This window comes from Piliocolobus tephrosceles, chromosome 2 (assembly GCF_002776525.5).
Source record: "Piliocolobus tephrosceles isolate RC106 chromosome 2, ASM277652v3, whole genome shotgun sequence".
NCBI classification, from domain to species: Eukaryota; Metazoa; Chordata; class Mammalia; order Primates; family Cercopithecidae; genus Piliocolobus; species Piliocolobus tephrosceles.
Window position 1 is genome coordinate 4,760,653 of NC_045435.1, and position 17,909 is coordinate 4,778,561.

The following is a 17,909-nucleotide window of genomic DNA, read 5'->3' on the forward strand; positions in this document are numbered from 1 at the left end:
TCTTTCTTTCTTTCTTTCTTTCTTTCTTTCTTTCTTTCTTTCTTTCTTTCTTTCTTTCTTTCTTTCTTTCTTTCTTTCTTTCTTTCTGCCTCTCTCTCTCCTTCCTTCCTCCCTTCCTTCCTTCCTTCTTTCTTTCCTCTCTTTCTCTCCCTCTTTTTTTTTTGACAGGGTATCACTCTGTTACCCTGGGTGGAGTGCCGTGGCAGGATCACGGCTCACTGCAGCCTTGACGTCCCAAGCTCAGCTAAAAAAAAATCCCTTTTCAGTTTGCCTTTCTACAAGTCAACAGCTTTATTACACAGCTTCTAAGTTATTGGAGATAAAAATAAATAAAAATAAACAATGAACATATACATGCTCACATTTCAGAACGAGCTACAGGTTGGGTATCTCGAGTCTTAAAATCCAAAATTTAAAACTTTTTGACCATCAACATGACATTGAAAGGAAATATTCATTAGAGACTTTCAGATTTTGAATTTTTGGATTAGGGATGCTCAACTGGTAAGTGCAATGCAAATATTCCAAAATTTTTAAAAAGTCCAAAATCTGAAACAGTTCTGGTCCCAAGTATTTTGGATAAGGGGTACTTAACCTATAGCTTGATATAAAATGTGATCATATATATCAAGCTTTATTCTGCATACCTGGAACTTTATTGTATTTTATTTTGCAATTATGCAACTCTTAAAGTGATTGCTTCTTAAGATTGAGGTAGACACAGAACATATCAACCATATTGTCAATTCTAGAAAAAAAAAATCACACGTTATCAAGCTATTGTACATATTTTATAGAAATATTAGAAACTAAAATTAAATTTCAATAGGACCTTCCATCTATCTAATGAAGTTCAGAACTCTTTCCTGATACTGTGTAGCTTCCAGAACCTGAAAATGTGGATACTGGCAGAGTAACCTATAATGAGTGTGGTAGATTGTTCATTTCTCCACACTGAATAATCCAGCAAAAACAAACACATTTTCTTTATTTCTCTGCCTAATAATCGTATGATTAGATACTATGTTCCACATTGTAGCATTTACTACAGTGCATTTATTTTCTGCTTACATTTTCTTTATCCCACTAGACTGACAAGCACAGGTAAAAAACTACCATATCTACTTGTCTACATTACGTTGTCCCTTGTATCTAACATAGTTCTTGGCACAGTAGAGGTTCTTAATAAATATTAGTTGAAAAACTGCATGATTTAGAGAAGTGACAATAAATACTCAGCATATTTTTAGTTTAATAACAAACTGTGGACCTGCACCTTCTTTAAACCATAATCCGAGAATTACTTAAAATTTATCGAACTATGTATCACTGAAAATGATTGACTATAATTGACTATAGTTGACTATAATTTACTATAGTGACAAGACAAAGATGGTGTTGATAAGAATAATAAAATGCGTGTTTCCTTGAGAGAAAAATATCTTTTAATTTCTAGATGATGAAAATAGAGTGATACCTAAATAGTAATTGAGGCCATTTGGGAACATCATATATTTTCTAACATCCTCTGATAGTTTGAAAGTTGAGTTTGTATCTTAAATAAATGGAGAACTATCTTACCAGTTTCCATTACATATGTTAAGATAAAACTTGGAAACCAGCAGGTACCGCTCATGAAGTAGTGCAAATTAGAGTTGTGTGTAATTTAAGGAGGGGCTAGAGCAAGACTGGATTATATTTGATTTAGTTTTAATTGGTTTTAGGAATCATTGCCATTTAAGCGATGCTAAGAAAATACTAACGCGTAAAACGATATGAACTCTATTACATACACATTAAAACATAATTGTTAGTTAGAATATGTGTTAAATCTAAAACAGTATCCTATCCTCTTTAATTTTTCATCAAATGTCTCATATGTCTTAATTCTATTAATGCTGTTTAAAATCAGGGCCTAATTTCTTGTCAATATGATATGGAAAATTTCTTACTTCTACATGTGTGCAGACTATTGTAAGTCCAAGGAAAGAATGAATAAAATACCAGAACAAAGTTCTACTTCCACTAACATGTACAAACCTGTAAAAAATAGTTGTCCACAATTTAAAAAATAAAAACCAAATAATCTATAAAATCATATTTTTCCTGAGCCCATCAGAGCGCATGTTAAAACCGTGAATTTCAAGGTGTAAAATATTTCCTCCATGAAGAGAAAGAATGTATCACATCCAGAGCCTGGGACAAACAAATAATCATCAGAAATATGGGTAAGATAAAATCAGCTGATAGATACTTTCACAATTTCATAAAGACCAAGTTCAGGCTAGCATATCAATTTGGCATAACTGGGAACCCCAGAAACAAAGGCAATTTACAATTAATCTCAAGACTGTTTTCAATAGACATCATTCAGGTGCTCATGAGAAACATTGGGAGTAGGACCTCGATCTTGGGACAGATACTTCGTGGCACAGACTTGGGGGGTAAAATCAGGTGTGGCACACAGAGTTGAAATTCTGCCTGCTTCCCTGGATACTTTCCTCATAGGATGTAAAGGCTGATTGCGCACAGGCAGCAAATCATTTCACTTATAGGACTCATACAAAATTCATTGCTTCTGATGGAATCGAAAAATAAAATTCATTTGCTGCTGGGAGATAGGTACAAAGCACTTCCAAACCCACAACACAGCCATGATTCGTTGTTGATGAGGAATGGTAAAAGAAAAAGTCATCTGCCTCTATGCTCAAGATTATATGCCAATACCAAGAAGAATCTGCTAGTGAAGAGGATCAGGTAGAAATATCTCTCCCATGTAAGACTGATCATAAGTGGATGACAGAATTTAGCTGCTATAGAGAGGTGAGGCAGGAATGATGAAGAATCTCTATCCCTCAGGACAAAGTACACAGGGCTTGCCTAAGGTTTAGTTAGCCTGATCCGAGAGAATTAAAAAACAAAAACAAAAACAAAAAAAAAACATTTTGGCCCCACTGTAGGCCTAGTCTTGAGGAACAAGTATCAACAGTCTAACCATAATGGGACGATAAAATCATGCAGAGAGACCTCCTCCATGGCTCAGGTATGCAGTAACTGTGGAAAACTGAGAGTAGGGCAGAAACTCTAAGAAAAATCCTCTAGCCCTGCAGTCTCTACTCTGAGCATAATTAACAGTAGCTTAGAAGCAGCTGTCCACATTCAGGCCTGACCGAAGGTGATGTATGCCCAGGTACAACTGCTGTTTACCTTATTTTCTTCTCTTCTCTACACAGTATGTGCTATAGAATCAAAAATTGTAAGGTAAACAAAACATAAAAAATAAATTTTTTGTCAAGATAAATTATTTAAAAATCTAGATTACGAAATCATGGATGTGATGAATATATAAGACACTATGAAATGATTATGATTTATATGACAGAGGATCCAATGCACAAGGTAGACAACATGCCTGAAAAGACAGGGATTATAGCAAACAAAAGGAAGCTATACAAAAATCCAAAGAAAATGCTACATTTAGAAATATAATACCAGTGATGAAGAATTCTTTGATAAGCTCATGAAGAAATCAGGCACAACTGAGGAAATCAACAGTGAACTTGAAGATACATCAACAGAAATTATCAAAGCTGAAACATAAAAAGAAAAGGAAACTTTAAAAGCAGTATTCAGGAGCTGCGGGAAAACAAACTATGGCCTATCATTTGGGTTACTGAAATTCCAGAAGGATAAGAGAAGAAGAATGGGGTGTAAAAAATATTAGAGATAATGGCCAAGAAGTGCTGATAAATAAAGATGGAGAAAAATATCTGGAAAACAACTAGGGAAAAAAGAAACATTGTATACAGAAAACATAAGAACCAAAACAAAAGCCAGACTAAATGTTGAAAATAGTCAGCTCAAAGTTCCACACCCTCTTAATGTATGTTTTTAAAATGTCTGTGGTTGTTTTATTAATTTTGCTATTGTTTTCCTGTTTTCTATTTCACTGATTTCTACTGTTTTTCATCTTTTCATCTACTTATTTCTGATTTTACCTAGACATTTACTAGTTTTTTTGAGGGAGTTCTTTGGTTTTTTTTATTTTTATTTTGGAAGACACGGAAGAGTTGATTTGGAAATTTATTCTTTCCTAATATAAACACTTAATGCTATAAGTTAGCCTCTGCTGCTTTGGTGACATTCCAAAAATTTTAATATATTGTATCTTTATACAATATATATTCATGTAGTTGAAAGGACTTTCTGATTTTCTGTTCTATTTCTTTTTTGACCTATATGTTATTTAGAACTGATTTATTTCAATTCCATATATTTGGGGCTATTCTAGAACTCTTTCTTATTCTCTGTTATTGATTTCTATTTTAATGCTATGCTGTCAGACAACATACTTTGCAAGCTTTGAATCCTTGTGAATTCATTATTTTGAAATGTGTTTAGTTCAAGTACTTGGATATTTTCCTATTATCCTTCTCTTACTGATTTCTAATTTGATTCCACTGTGGTCAGAGACCACTTTTAACATGATTTAAATTCTTTCAAATTTGTTGGAGTTTGCATTATAACCAGACTATAGTCTATCTTGTTATATGTTCTGTGGGCACTAGAAGATAATGCGTATTCTGCTATTGTTGGATCAAGTGTTCTATAAATGTCTATTAAATCCTGTTCGCTGATGGTATTGTTGAATTCTTCTATATCCTTAATTTTCTGTCCAGTTATTTTATCAGTTATTAAGCAAAGGATGTTGATGTTTCCAACTATAATTATATATTTATCTTTTGTCAGTTCTATCAGCTTTTGTTTAACATAAGTGACCCTTGGACAAGGCAGAAATTAGAGATTTCAAACCTCAGACAGTCAAAAATCCAGGTATAACATTTAACTCCCTAAAAACTTAATTAGTAATAGCCTACCGTTCACTGAAGTCTTAATAATAACATGAACAGTCGACTAACACTCATTGTCTGTGCTATATGTACTATATATACTGTATTATTACAATAAAGTAAGCCATTGAAAAGAAACTGTTATAAAAAATCGTAAGGAGGAAAAAATATATTTATTCATTAAGCAGAGGTGGATAATGAAAATGGTCATCATTGTCATTGTCTTAATGTGAGTAGGGTGAGGAGAAGAATGAAAAAGAGAGATTGGTTTTGCTATCTCAGGGTGGTAAAGGCAGAAGAAAATCTGTATATATAAGTAGACCAGTGCAGTTCAAATACATATTGTTTAAGGCTAGACTGTATTTTGAAGTTCTGGTTTTTGGAGTATAAATACTTAAGATTGCTACATCTTTATCCTGAATTGACACTTAATATTTTATAATGGCCCTCTTTGTCTCTAATAACTGCTTTGCTCTATAGATTACTTAATCTGATATTAGTATAGCCATCTTTGCTTTCCTTTTATTAATATTTATAGTATAAATCATTTTCTATCCTTTCACTTTCAACTTATGTATATTATTATATTTACATTGAATCTCTTGTAGATAGAACATATTTGAATCATGATCTTATTTTCTCTGTCACTTGTGCTTTAATCAATGCATTTAAGTTACATCATTTACACATAATGTAATATTGATACATTAGGGCTTAATTCTGCTACTTAATTTTTCATTTTTCATTTTTAACTTACTTTTTTGTTTCTCTGGTTTCTTTTTTCTGCTTTTTCTCAAGGTTCCTTGAATATCTTGATAACAGGTACAATATCCATACAATAAGAAACAAATTTGATGTAGTTACTCATAGAAGTACCATATCTGGTCTTCATCATTGCTTTGTGTAGATCCATATTTCCATCTTGTATCATTGTATTTCTGCCTGAAGAACATTCCTTAAAACTTTTTCTTTTCTTCTTTTTTTTTGGCTGTGTGGGTCTGATGGTGACAAATTATTTCATTTTCTCATGTTTGAAAATGTATTTATGTCCCATTTTTAATGAAAGAATTTTTTTCTGGGTAAAACAGATTTTATTTCGTGTTTTTGTCATCTCAGGACTTTAGAGATATTCTACTCTCTTCTCACTTGCCATCGTACTCATTTTATTCCTCTGTTCATGTATCCTTTTTTCAAACTACTTGGAAGGTTTTGTTTTCATCTGTGGTTGGAAGCAGTTTGATAATAATATGCGTTGGTGCAATTTTCTTCATGTCTTTTATGTTTGGAGCACATTGAAATTCTTCTATTTTAGATTTATGATTTTTATCAAATTTAGAAAAATTTTAGACATAATTTCTTTAATATTTTTCTATTCCCTCCATTATCTACTTCGAGAACTCTGATTACATGTAAATTATACCATTTATGACTTTATCACTATTAACTGATATTTTGTTCATTATTATTATTCTCTTATTCTGCATTTCTTTTAGTACAATTTCTGTTCCTATTTATTCAAGTTCACTAACTCTTCTGCAATTTCTAATATGCCATTAATTCTGTCTATTGCATTTTTATCACAGATATTTTAGTTTCCATCCTTGGAAAGTTAACTTTTAAAATATGTGTTATGTCTCAACTTTCTGAACATATGGACTACAGTTGTAATAATTGTCTTAATTTATTTGTTTGCTAATTCTAACAAACTTGTCCCCTATAGATCTGTTTTAATTGATTGCTTCTTCACATGTCTTTTTTGAACTGGATATCGTATATTGTGAATTTCATTTTTTAAAGTGATAGATTTTTATATCCTTATAAGTATTTTTAGATTTGTTTTCGGATGAAGTTGGGTTTCTGGAAATAGTTGGATGCTTTCTACTATAGCTTTTAGATTTGTTAGGTGGGACTGGAACAGTACCCAGATTAGGGCTAATTCTTCCCCTCCACCAAAGCATTACCCTTCTGATACTCAATTTTCCCTGAATTAGGAAGTTTTCCAGTATTCCTAATGGGAACAAGCTCTATTCCCATCCCGGTGACAGCATCAGGGACTGTTACTCTAATCCCTTTGGGTATTTCTTTCTTGAGCTCAGGTAGTTTCTTCACACAGATGTGTAATCAGACCTTGGTTGAATACCTGAGGGGGGGGTTTCTATATATCTCTGAGATTCTCTCTTTGTGCAGCTGTTTGCTGTGCTATATTCTGCTTTTTGAACTTGAATTGTCTTGGAACTCTCAGCTCCATTTCTTCAGGGACAGTTTCAATTTCTGCCAAAGTACCTCCTCTCTGTAACATGGCCCAGAAACATTTTCAATAGGGTAAACCTCAGTCAATCCTGATACTCCCCTGACAATTATTTTTTGTTTTCATCTTACTCAGGGATCAGTGTTCTTCATTGACTGATATCTTTGAAAACAATTATTTTATATATTTTGTCTGTTTTGTATTGTTTCAACTGAAAAGGTGAGCCTATATCACTCAACCTTTGTTAGAAGCATAAATTAATGTTAAGTTTTTAAAGTTGAAAGAAGTATATGTGTGTTTTTTACAAATTTACATATTTTTAATAATTTTATGTTACATTTTATTTTAAATGCAATTAAAATAACAAATCAGCTTTAATTAGGAGATAGAACTGTGGTGCTCAAGTCTGAATTACAGCAATTGGTAGGAATAATAAAACAAGAATAATCAAAACAACATCATGTTGTCATCGCTTAATAAATGATGGACCATGACAGCATCTCAGACAGTAGAAAACATGAATATTCATTCAGATCACACTGTGACATCAGAATGAAGCTTCAAGGGTATGCCCTTTCCAGTCCTCTGACTTCAATGCAGACAGTAGTGTCAAAATATTAGCATATTGTGATAAGAAGCTCACCTGCTTCTTTCTCCCTTTGGAATTATTATCAAGTTTTGGAATATGATGTAGTCATCACACTTAAGCTTTGGATGCTGAACTTGTGAGCAGAATATTAGCAAACAAGCTAAGAAATCAATAAGCAGTCAGCAAGTTCAAAAGCTGTTATACTGGATTACTTTAAAGTCAGCTACTGTTTCATTAACAAAATTTTACACTATGGTGCTAACAATTTTCAGGCTCCTATTTTTTAGGTGGATTAGCAGTTCATTTTCATAAGGAATGTGAGAATGCACAGAGGTTCTCTCTCTCCACTCCTTCTTTCTGAATGGCTTAATTCAGTCCTGATTTTTTTAAATTGATATACACAAAATTTACCTATATCATTTATAAGATCAATAAATTTTTCATCAGATATCAAACTAATATGTATCTAATAAAATTATAGGTATATAAATAATTAAAATTATAGGATTTTAATTGATAATTGCTACAAAGATATATATAAATATATATATATAGGTGAAATAATGGTCCACTAAACAGATCTACATTCTAGAACTCAGAACCAGTTAATATCTTACTGTATATGGAAAAAGAGACTTGGTTGATGTGATTAAGCTAAGCAATGTGAGATGGGGGAATTATTCTGGAATAATATGGGGGAATTATATCTGCATGGGCCCAATATAATCAGATTCAGAGAAGGAAATGAAATCATAGTAGCAAAGGTTGAAGTGATGCAACTGCTGGCAGAAGAGGTCACAAAACAAAGAATGTAGGCAGCCCCTGAGAGCTGGAAGAGGCAAGAAAAGGCGTTTTCACGTAGAGCCCCTGGAGTTAAGGCAGTTCTGCCAGTACCTTGAGTTTAGCCAAGAGAGACTGATCTCATGGTTCTGACCTCCAGAACTGTAAGAGAACAAATTTGTGTTTTGTTAAGCCCCTACATTGTGGTAATTTGTTATAACAGCAATAGGAAGCTAATGTACTCTCTAAAGTGGCATTACTTTTTACTCTGCATTACAGTGATTTGTGTCAAGTAGTCTTAATTTAAGAGGCTACAAGTGTTTTAAGGTCAGATTCTGTGCCATATTTGTCTTATTCATAGCAGTAACTATCATATTTATTAATATAGTGCTTTTTACCATGTGTTTCAAATATAAACCTTAATCTCACAAGTAATCCAGTCCATGTAATGGAAGCTTTCCAACAAATGATTGTAACAATTAAAAAGGAAAGGTTATGTGATAAAGAAAAATCCACTGTCTAATGAGAACATATTCAGTGTGAGGTATTATACTTTCCAGTATTTTCTGAGCTCATCTTTCTAGCATTTCAACTTTGGATGGGACCTGGTGTCTTAGGAAAAATGTATTGAAAATGTTACCTGTTTGTGCCAGAATATCACTATTTAGGTGACTTTAACGGAAAATGTAAATGCTAAGATTTTTTCTCCATGGTTTTGTATTAATAGAAGTTAGAAATAAAAGTAACATCAGAGTGAACAGACAACATACAGAATGAGAGAAAATTTTTGCAATCTATCCATCTGACAAAGGTCTAATATCTAGAATTTACAAGGAACTTAAACAAATTAACAACAACAACAAAAAAAAAAAAAACATCAAAAAGTGGGCAATGAACAGACACTTGTGCAGTCAACAAACATATGAAAAAAAGCTCATCATCACTGGTCATTAGAGAAATGCAAATCAAAACCGAATAACATGTCATCTCATGCCAATTAGAATGTTGATCATTAAAAAGTCAAGAAACTACAGATGCAAACGAGGCCGTGGAGAAATAGGAATGCTTTTACACTGTTGATGGGAGTGTAAATTAGTTCAGCCATTGTGGAAGGCAGGGTGGTGATTCCTCAAGGATTTAGAACCAGAAATACCATTTGACCCAGCAATCCCATTATTGGGTATAAACTCATAGGATTATACATCATTCCACTATAAAGACACTTGCACACATATGTATATTGCAACATTATTTACCACAACAGAGACCTGGAACCAACCCAAATGTCCATCAGTGATAGACTGGATAAAGAAAATGTGGCACATGTATACCATGAAATATGATGCAGCCATAAAACAGAATGAGTTCATGTCCTTTGCAGGGATATGGATGAAGCCAGAAGCCATCATTCTCAGTAAACTAACACAGGAACAGAAAACCAAACACCACAGGTTCTCACTCATAAGTGGGAGTTGAACGATGAGAACACACGGACACAGGGAGGGGAACATCACACACCAGGGCCTGTTGGGGTGGGTGAGGACCAAGGGGAGGGAGAGGATTAGGACAAATACCTAATGCATGTGGGGCTTAAAAAGTAGATGGTGGGCTGATAGGTGCAACAAACCACCATGATACACGTATACCTATGTAATAAACCTGCATGTTCTGCACATGTATTCCAGAACTTAAAGTAAAATAATTTTCAAAAGAATATATTGGTGGAGTTTGGGAAATTTAAGCCTTTCAGTTTTAGAAAAGTTAAGAAGAATATTCTAAGAATGTGGTATATGTTTAAGAGTCCTCAATTTCTACTTTATAAATATACTTTGAGGGGTTGAGTTAACTGGATTTGCTTTTCTTGGTGGAGATGAAAGAGGCAAACTGACTGGTTTCTGGTTTTGATGTGGTTTGCATGAAAAGAACAAAAGCCCCTTACTGTAGTAGGGGCTGTAGTTTACTTAATCTGCAGCCAATCAGCATCAAAGCCCCAAGAAGCTATTAATTACAAGTTACTGCTTTCAGGGTCTAAGGACCTCCTCGAGGCCCTGCATGCGTAGCTAGGCTGACATTTTAAGCTGAAGTTTTAACTGACGGTGACCTCCTCATTTCAGTGCTCAGGACCAGAGCTGGGTATGTAAAATGCTATTACATGCAGTGTATGAAGAAGCATGTAAAGCCCTGTGCAAGTGCTAGAGGAACTCCTGCGACATATGCCCTGATCAAACTCCTCCCTGTAGAAAGGCCCTATAAAACTAACTCACATATTACCCTCTGGGAGCCGCCCACCCTTTTCCTTTCACAAACTAAAGTTACGCTGATTTCCCTTGTACCCAAACTAAATAAAGTTTGTCTTTGCTGCCATCTCTGGTCATCTCTCTAGATTACTATCCTAGGAGATTACAGGAATGCATAGGGGTGCCAGCAATATCTCGTGGCATCCCGGATGGGACTCTCCTTTTACCATCCGGTGGGAGTGAAGGAGGCTGCCCAGAGGATGTAGACGACTGACCAGGGGTGAACAAAAGCAACCACTTCGGACCATTGTTTCGGCATTGACACCTTGGTGAGTCAGATCCAGACTTCGGATTGGAACTCATTCCCTTTTCTTTTTCTCTTTCTCTCTTTTCCTTTCCAGCTTCCTCTTCCTTTCCTCATTTTGACACTCTTCCTTTTCAGCTTGTTCCGCTTCTTGGAAGTTTTGTTTCCATTTGAGTTATCTTATTAGGACAGTCGGGGTATTGCCACCTAGCCCCGCTGGTTTTGAGCTAGGAACCCAGGTTTTTCTGATTCTGTGTGGGCGATTGGAGTGATTCCAGCTTTCACATCTGGTGTTGAACCAGAAAGTGTCTGTGCCTGCTAAGTAATAGCTGGCAACCTAGAGTCCTCTAGGGTTTGGAACTTTGAAATCTCTCAGTATTTCCCTCGACTCTTATCTTCTTTGTGGGGCCTAGAAGTCTGCAGTTTGTTTTGTCAGTTGTCTGAATGAAAATGTGTCCCAGTCACTGGTGCTTGTTGACTGTGTGAACCAACCCTCCACAGTCCCTGGAAGAAGACCTTACTTACTAGGCCAGATCACCTCTGTCCCCTTTTCGTTTGTCTAGCCTATCATCTCATTTCTTATTACAGAGTCAATGTTAATGAATGTGGCTGTAGATCGAGCACTACTTGGAACTGGTGCAAAGTAAAGAAATTAGAAGATTTTAAAAAGCAAGGGAAACAGATTTTAGATCTAAATGGTCTCAGACTCCTCCCTCAGAAAACTCCTCTTTTTATATCCTCTTTAGTCTGTTTAGCCCTTGCCAGAGACCTGGAGGAAGCAGGGTTACTGGGACCAGGATCATTACTACAAACTTTGTGACAGTTGGAGTTGAGGATTTCACCCTCACCAGTCCTTTGATTGCAGGCCACCAACTCGACCATGGTAAACTCTCCATGTCCAAAGAGATTCCTCCATAAGATATATTCTCAATAACCAGGGTAAATTTAAATTGGATAATCTAAAAGAAAAACAAACTCATAATCCTCTGTAATGTCGCTTGGTCTCAGTATCCCCTGGAAGACCAAGAAAAATGGCCTGAGAATGGGCTTTTGAATTACAATACCATTCTACATTTGACTTTTTGCATTTATATTGTAGAACTTCTGATAAATGGGTTGAAATTCCATGTGTGCAAGCCTTTATGAAATTATGTCAGGATCCCAAATTTCGGGACTCCTGCTGAGTTTGTGTGGTACCTCACAAACACCAATTGAAAGAGGAGTCGCTTCTGCCTGAGATCTTGACACTCTAGATCACTGGTTACTTCTCCTCTCCTAGGCCCCCCTTGCTCCCACTCTGAACCTGCTCCATATACAGCTAAGTCAGGGAGGTGCCTTTTTTTTCCACTCCCCAACAACCTCTGGTGATATCCCCAATGGGGCTCCAATCAGGTTCCAAGTTAACGCTTTCCTTCACTGTCTCATCAGATCAGAGCTGCTTTCGCCACTGGAATGTGATGGAAAGGACTGGAGGGACAGCTCAGCTACATGTACTCTTTTCAATGTCAGACATAAGCAAATGCAAGGATCAATTCAGCCAGTTCTCAGAAAATTCAGATAAGCTTCGATGAACTTACGAAGTTGGGTCTAACCTTTTATTTTTTATTTTTATTTTTTGACTTGACAAGATATTACAACAGTTTAACTCATTGTTGTATTCCTGATGAAAAGGCTCAGATCTTGGGAAAGGCTAGAGAATGGCAGATGAGACAGCCAGATCTAATCCTGGCCATGTCATTTACCAGGCATCTGATGTGGCAGTCCCTGAACAAAACCCCCAGTGGGTTTATAAGGATAGAAGGGATCAGCTAAAGATGAACCGTATCCTTAATTACATACTGGAAGGAATGAGGAAATACCAAACAAAGCCAGTAGATTATAACAAAGTGAAAGAAATTACTCGGGAAGGGAATGACAATTCAGCTGTGTACCTTAACAGGCTCCCTGAGGCATTCAGAAAGTAAAGTAATATAGACCTGGAGCATGCAGAGGGTCATACACTTCTAGCCATGCATTTCATTACCCAAGTGGCACCAGAAATCCAGAGAAAGCTCCGAAAGCTGGGAACCAGCCCCCAGATACGTCAACCAGCATTTGTAGCACAGGCCTTTAAGGCCTTTAATAATCATGACTCATGAGAGGAGGATGAGAAAAATCAGATAATAATAAAGGCACAAATTTGGGTTGCCATAATTACAAGTCTGCCTCAAGATAACCCTATGAGAAACCCTGGTTGAGACATGGTTAAACCATTCTTGGCATCAGCAAGCTGGGATGAAACCAGTGTGCTAGCTGCAAGAAGGAAGAACACTAGAGAAAGCATTGTCCACTCTATTCTGGGAAGTCGAGATGAAGTCAGCCTCCCCAGCCTACTCCTTTTGTAGCATCTTGGATGAGAAGGCTATCCCCTCTGACTGAGGGGCCCCAAGAGCTTGTCCAGCTTCAGTCTTGAAGTCTTGAGCAATTCGATCATCATCACCTTAGTGGAGCCTGGAGTCACCTTCTATGTGGCAGGTAGGAAAGTTGAGTTATTATTGGACACTGAAGCTGCCTACTCTTTCCTGAGCTAACCTATGGACTTCTCTCCAATGCTGACTGTATGGTGACAGGGATAAATGGGCAATCAAACACAAGACAATTTACCTTTCCTTTGACTTACAAAATTGGATCTAAGGCTGTTATTTATTCATTCCTATATGTCCCTGAGTGTACCCTTCCTTTAATGAGTCATAATTTGCTACCCCAATCTTCAGTTCCCCTCCAAGGGAAAGACATATAAAGTCTCACTACCCCTGAGAAAGGACTCCATTTAGTGGCCCTTTTAGCTCCCCAGAGTCAAAAACCACCCCCTGTCCCAGAGGAAATACAGTAACAAAGTTTGTATGGGACATCAGTACTCAGAGAAGAGCCATTAATGTAGAGTTTTTAATGTAAAACTCAAGCCAGGCATACCCTACCCATGCAAGCCCTAATATCCATTGAGAGCAGAAGTCCTACAGGGGTACCACATTTCCTGGAAAAATTTCTACAGATTGGGCTAATTCAGCCCTGCCAGTCCCCCTGTAATACTCCAATTCTGCCTGTGAGGGATCAAATGGGGAATACTGCATTGTTTAAGACCTTTAGTAGTGCATGACTCCGTTGTTCCCATTTATCCTATAGTTTTCAACCTGTACACATTCCTCTCCCAATCCCTGGGTGCACTCAGTTTTATACTATGCTGGATCTAAAGGATGCTTTCTGCTGTATACTGTGATATTTTGACCCCACCTATATTTTTTCCTTGAATAGGAAGATCCAGAAGCCAAGGAAACTTTCCAGTATACTTGAACAATGCTATTCCAGAGGTTTCAGGATAGTGCCCCATCTATTTGGGTGATCCCTGGCAAGAGACCTGAGAGACGTTAAACTTGCCAATGGATTCTTACTACAATATGTAGATGACCTTCTTATAGCTAGTGGGGACTTCCATAGTTTTCAAGAAAAGACTGATAAAATCTTAAATTTCTTGACTACATGAGGATAAAAGGTCTTCCCCTCAAAGGCCCAGATCCCCCAGACACAGATTCAATACCTGGGATTCATAGTTAACACAGGAGTCAGGATCCTCAACCCAGACTGAAAGCCGGCCATTGCTTTACTACCAGTGCCTAGTAGTGAAAAAGAGCTGCAGGGATTTTTGGGGATAGCAAGCTTTTGTAAGATTTCAATCCCAAACTTTGGCCTCATAACCAAATCCCTGTATGAGGCACTCAAGGGTGGAGAAAAGGAACAATTCCACTGGGATGAGGCCTGGCGGCAAGCATAGGAAACCCTAACATCTGAGTTAGGGAAGGCCCTGCCCTGGAACTCCTTGATTTGTGAAAGCCTTTCTTCCTATTTGTACATGAGAGGTCTGGGTAATTTCTGGGAGTCCTAATTCAGAAGCCAGGGCCCTTCCAAAGGCCAGTGGCCTACTTTTCAAAGCAGTTATTCCCAGGACCCCGTGGTGGCCTGGCCTTAGAACACTGGCAGCCACAAGCCTTCTGATCAGAGAGAACTCCAAATTCATGATAGGTCCACCCCTTCAGGTTTATACTTCTCACCAGGCCCGGGATTTATTGGAAATAACACAGCAACACTCTCTGACTGAGGGAAGGTTTACTTACTATGTAAAAAAAATGGAGCTCGGAAGGCAGGATATGTATGCTATTGTCAGCCTAAATCGAACCTTAGAGGCGAAAGCACTTCAGCTCAGGAAGCAGAGCTCAAAGCCCTAGTTAGGGCTCAGGAAAAAGGAAAGACTTAATATATATACTGATTCTAAATATGGACTCCCAGTGCTCACACTCATGCAGCTGTCTGGAAAGAGAGGGGAATGTTGCCTGCTAGGAGCTCTCCCATAAAACAGAGGGAAGTGATTCTATCCCTCCTTGAAGCAGTTCGGCTCCCTGCCCAGATAGTTGTCATGCAGTGTAAAGGGCACCAAAAAGATAGTTCCTTAATCAGCCATGGAAACAACAAGGCTGATAAAGCTGCCAAGCAGGCAGCATGAATTGGGCAACTTGACACTTCTGCCCTTGTAATCATGCCCTCTGCTTTGCCTTCAAGTCCCCAGCATAGTCACTTAGAACAAAAATTGGCAGAGGAGGGGAATACTATTTAAATGGTTATAGTGGCAAGAAGATCAACAAGGACGCCTCTTCCTACCAGAAGCTGACTAATGAAAAATCATCACAAGCCTTCATGAGGCAACTCATGGTAGGAGGGACTCACTGTGGAATTTAATTCAAAATCACCTCGTGGACAAGACTATAAAAACCACAATGGATCAGATAATTCAGGCATATGAAATTTGTCTTTGAAACAATTGCTGAGCCTATCCACCGGCTCCACCTCTGACTGCTTCAGTACAGGACAGAGGAACATATTCTGGAGAGGATTAACTAATTGATTTTACACAGATGCCTCCCCAAGGGGAATTCAAATATCTTCTAGTTTTTGTAGGCAGTTTCAAAGGCTAGATGAAAGCTTTGCCCACATGAACAGAGAGGGCAACTGAAATTCGTAAACGGATGCTTAAATAAATAATTCCTAGGTTTAGGCTTCCAGCCTCCCTGCAAGGTAAGAACAGGACCCTTTTATCACTCAGGTTACCCAAAGATTGTCCAGCAGTCTTAGCATCCAGGACGAACTTCACTCAGTCTGGCATCCTCAGTCCTCTGAGAAGGTTGAGAAAATGAATCAAACTCTTAAGAGAGTCTTCCATCAACTATGCCAAGAAACCCAAGAATCATGGATTAAGCTGCTCGTTACTGCTTTACTATGAATAAGAGCGGCCTTAAAGTGAAACTTAAAGCTCAGTCCCTTTGAAATGACTTTTGAGTGGCCTTTCCTCAAAACTAGCTAGGTAAAGGTTTAAATCAGTGTTTAAAGTACATTATTAACTTACGACAAGTTCAGCAAGCAATCGCCCAATATGGCAATGAAATACTACCCCATCCTGGTAGAAGGGCTTTTATTATCTCCCTATCAGCTCAGGTGCACAAGTCCTAATCAAGACATGGCAAGAAGAAAGCCCAAAGGATGAGTTAACTGAAAAACGGAAGAGTCCTTACCAGGTTATCTTGGCCACTCCAACAGCTGTAAAGTTGGAAGGATATCTTAGTTGGGTACATATCTCTAAAATAAAACCTTTTCCTTCTCCCAACAAACATACCAGCTCAGAAGAGTCAAAAACAATCTACTCTTGTAAGCCAATAGGGGACCTCAAGTACTTATTCAAAAAGGTGACTCCAGAGGACAGCAATAAAGCTAAGCGACACTCCTACACAAATAACTGACACAGGTCTACTTAGTCTCCTTTTACTATTTCTTTTGCATTTTTGGTTCTTTTTGAGACAGGGTCTTGCTCTCTCATTCAGGGTGGAGTACAGTGATGCAATCACAGCTTATGGCAGCCTCAACCTCTGAGGCTCAACCAGTCTTCCCACCTCAGCCTCCAGAGTAGCTGGGACCACAGTGTGTATCACCACACCCACCTATTATTTATTTATTTATTTGTGTAGAGACAGGGGTCTTACTCTGTTGCTCAAGCTGGTCTCAAACTCCCAGGCTCAAGGAATACTCCTACCTTAGCCTCCCAAAATGCTGGGATTACAGGCATGAGTTCACATCACCTCTCCTCCTTTTTCTTTCTTCCTTTTTTGTTTGTTTTTTGGTTTGTTTTGTTTTGTTTTTTGAGACAGAGTTTTGCTCTTGTTGCCCAGAGTGGAGTGCAATAGCGTGATCTCAGCTCACAGCAACCTCCGCCTCCTGGGTTCAAGTGATTCTCCTCCCTCAGCCTCCTGAGTAGCTGGGATTACAAGCATGCACCACCACGCCTGCTAATTTCATATTTTTAGTAGAGATGGTGTTTCTCCATGTTGGTCAGGCTGGTCTCAAACTCCTGCTGACCTTCTTTTTCTGTTGTTTGCTAGTATTTTCTTAATAATCTACTGGTTCAGTTATGCTCTGTCTGCTTCTCCACGGTTGGAATTAGGACTTGCATTTTGCCCTAAACATTAGTCATGCTCTCACTATACTCTCTTCTATGTCTTTCTGTACCCTTTTTCCTTTAATTTGGGTGCAAGGCTTCTGGAGCCAAAATAACTTGATCAACTTCTCTAATATCATCAGTAATGGGGAATCTCTTTTTAGCTTCTGTGTCTGTCACTGGCATCCCAACTTTATTCCAGTGTCCCTTTTGCAACCTCGTTAAATCTGTCTACTCCCAACTAATAGACGGCAGCTGCTAATAGAGGACAGCCGCCTCTTTTAACTAACCCTTTAACTCTCAGGCTGCTTCCCATCCATCGGGATCTTTGCATCTTCCCAGCTAAAATGTGTTCTCTAGCTACAGAAAATGAGGAACTAAACTGAA

At 37.6% G+C, this 17,909-nt stretch overlaps 1 pseudogene; it reads right to left on the bottom strand.

The window, feature by feature from the left end:
- The window catches only part of LOC111542173, a 173,730-nt pseudogene extending 162,718 nt beyond the window's left edge, over positions 1-11,012 (bottom strand).
- Between the last annotated feature and the right edge of the window lie 6,897 nt (positions 11,013-17,909).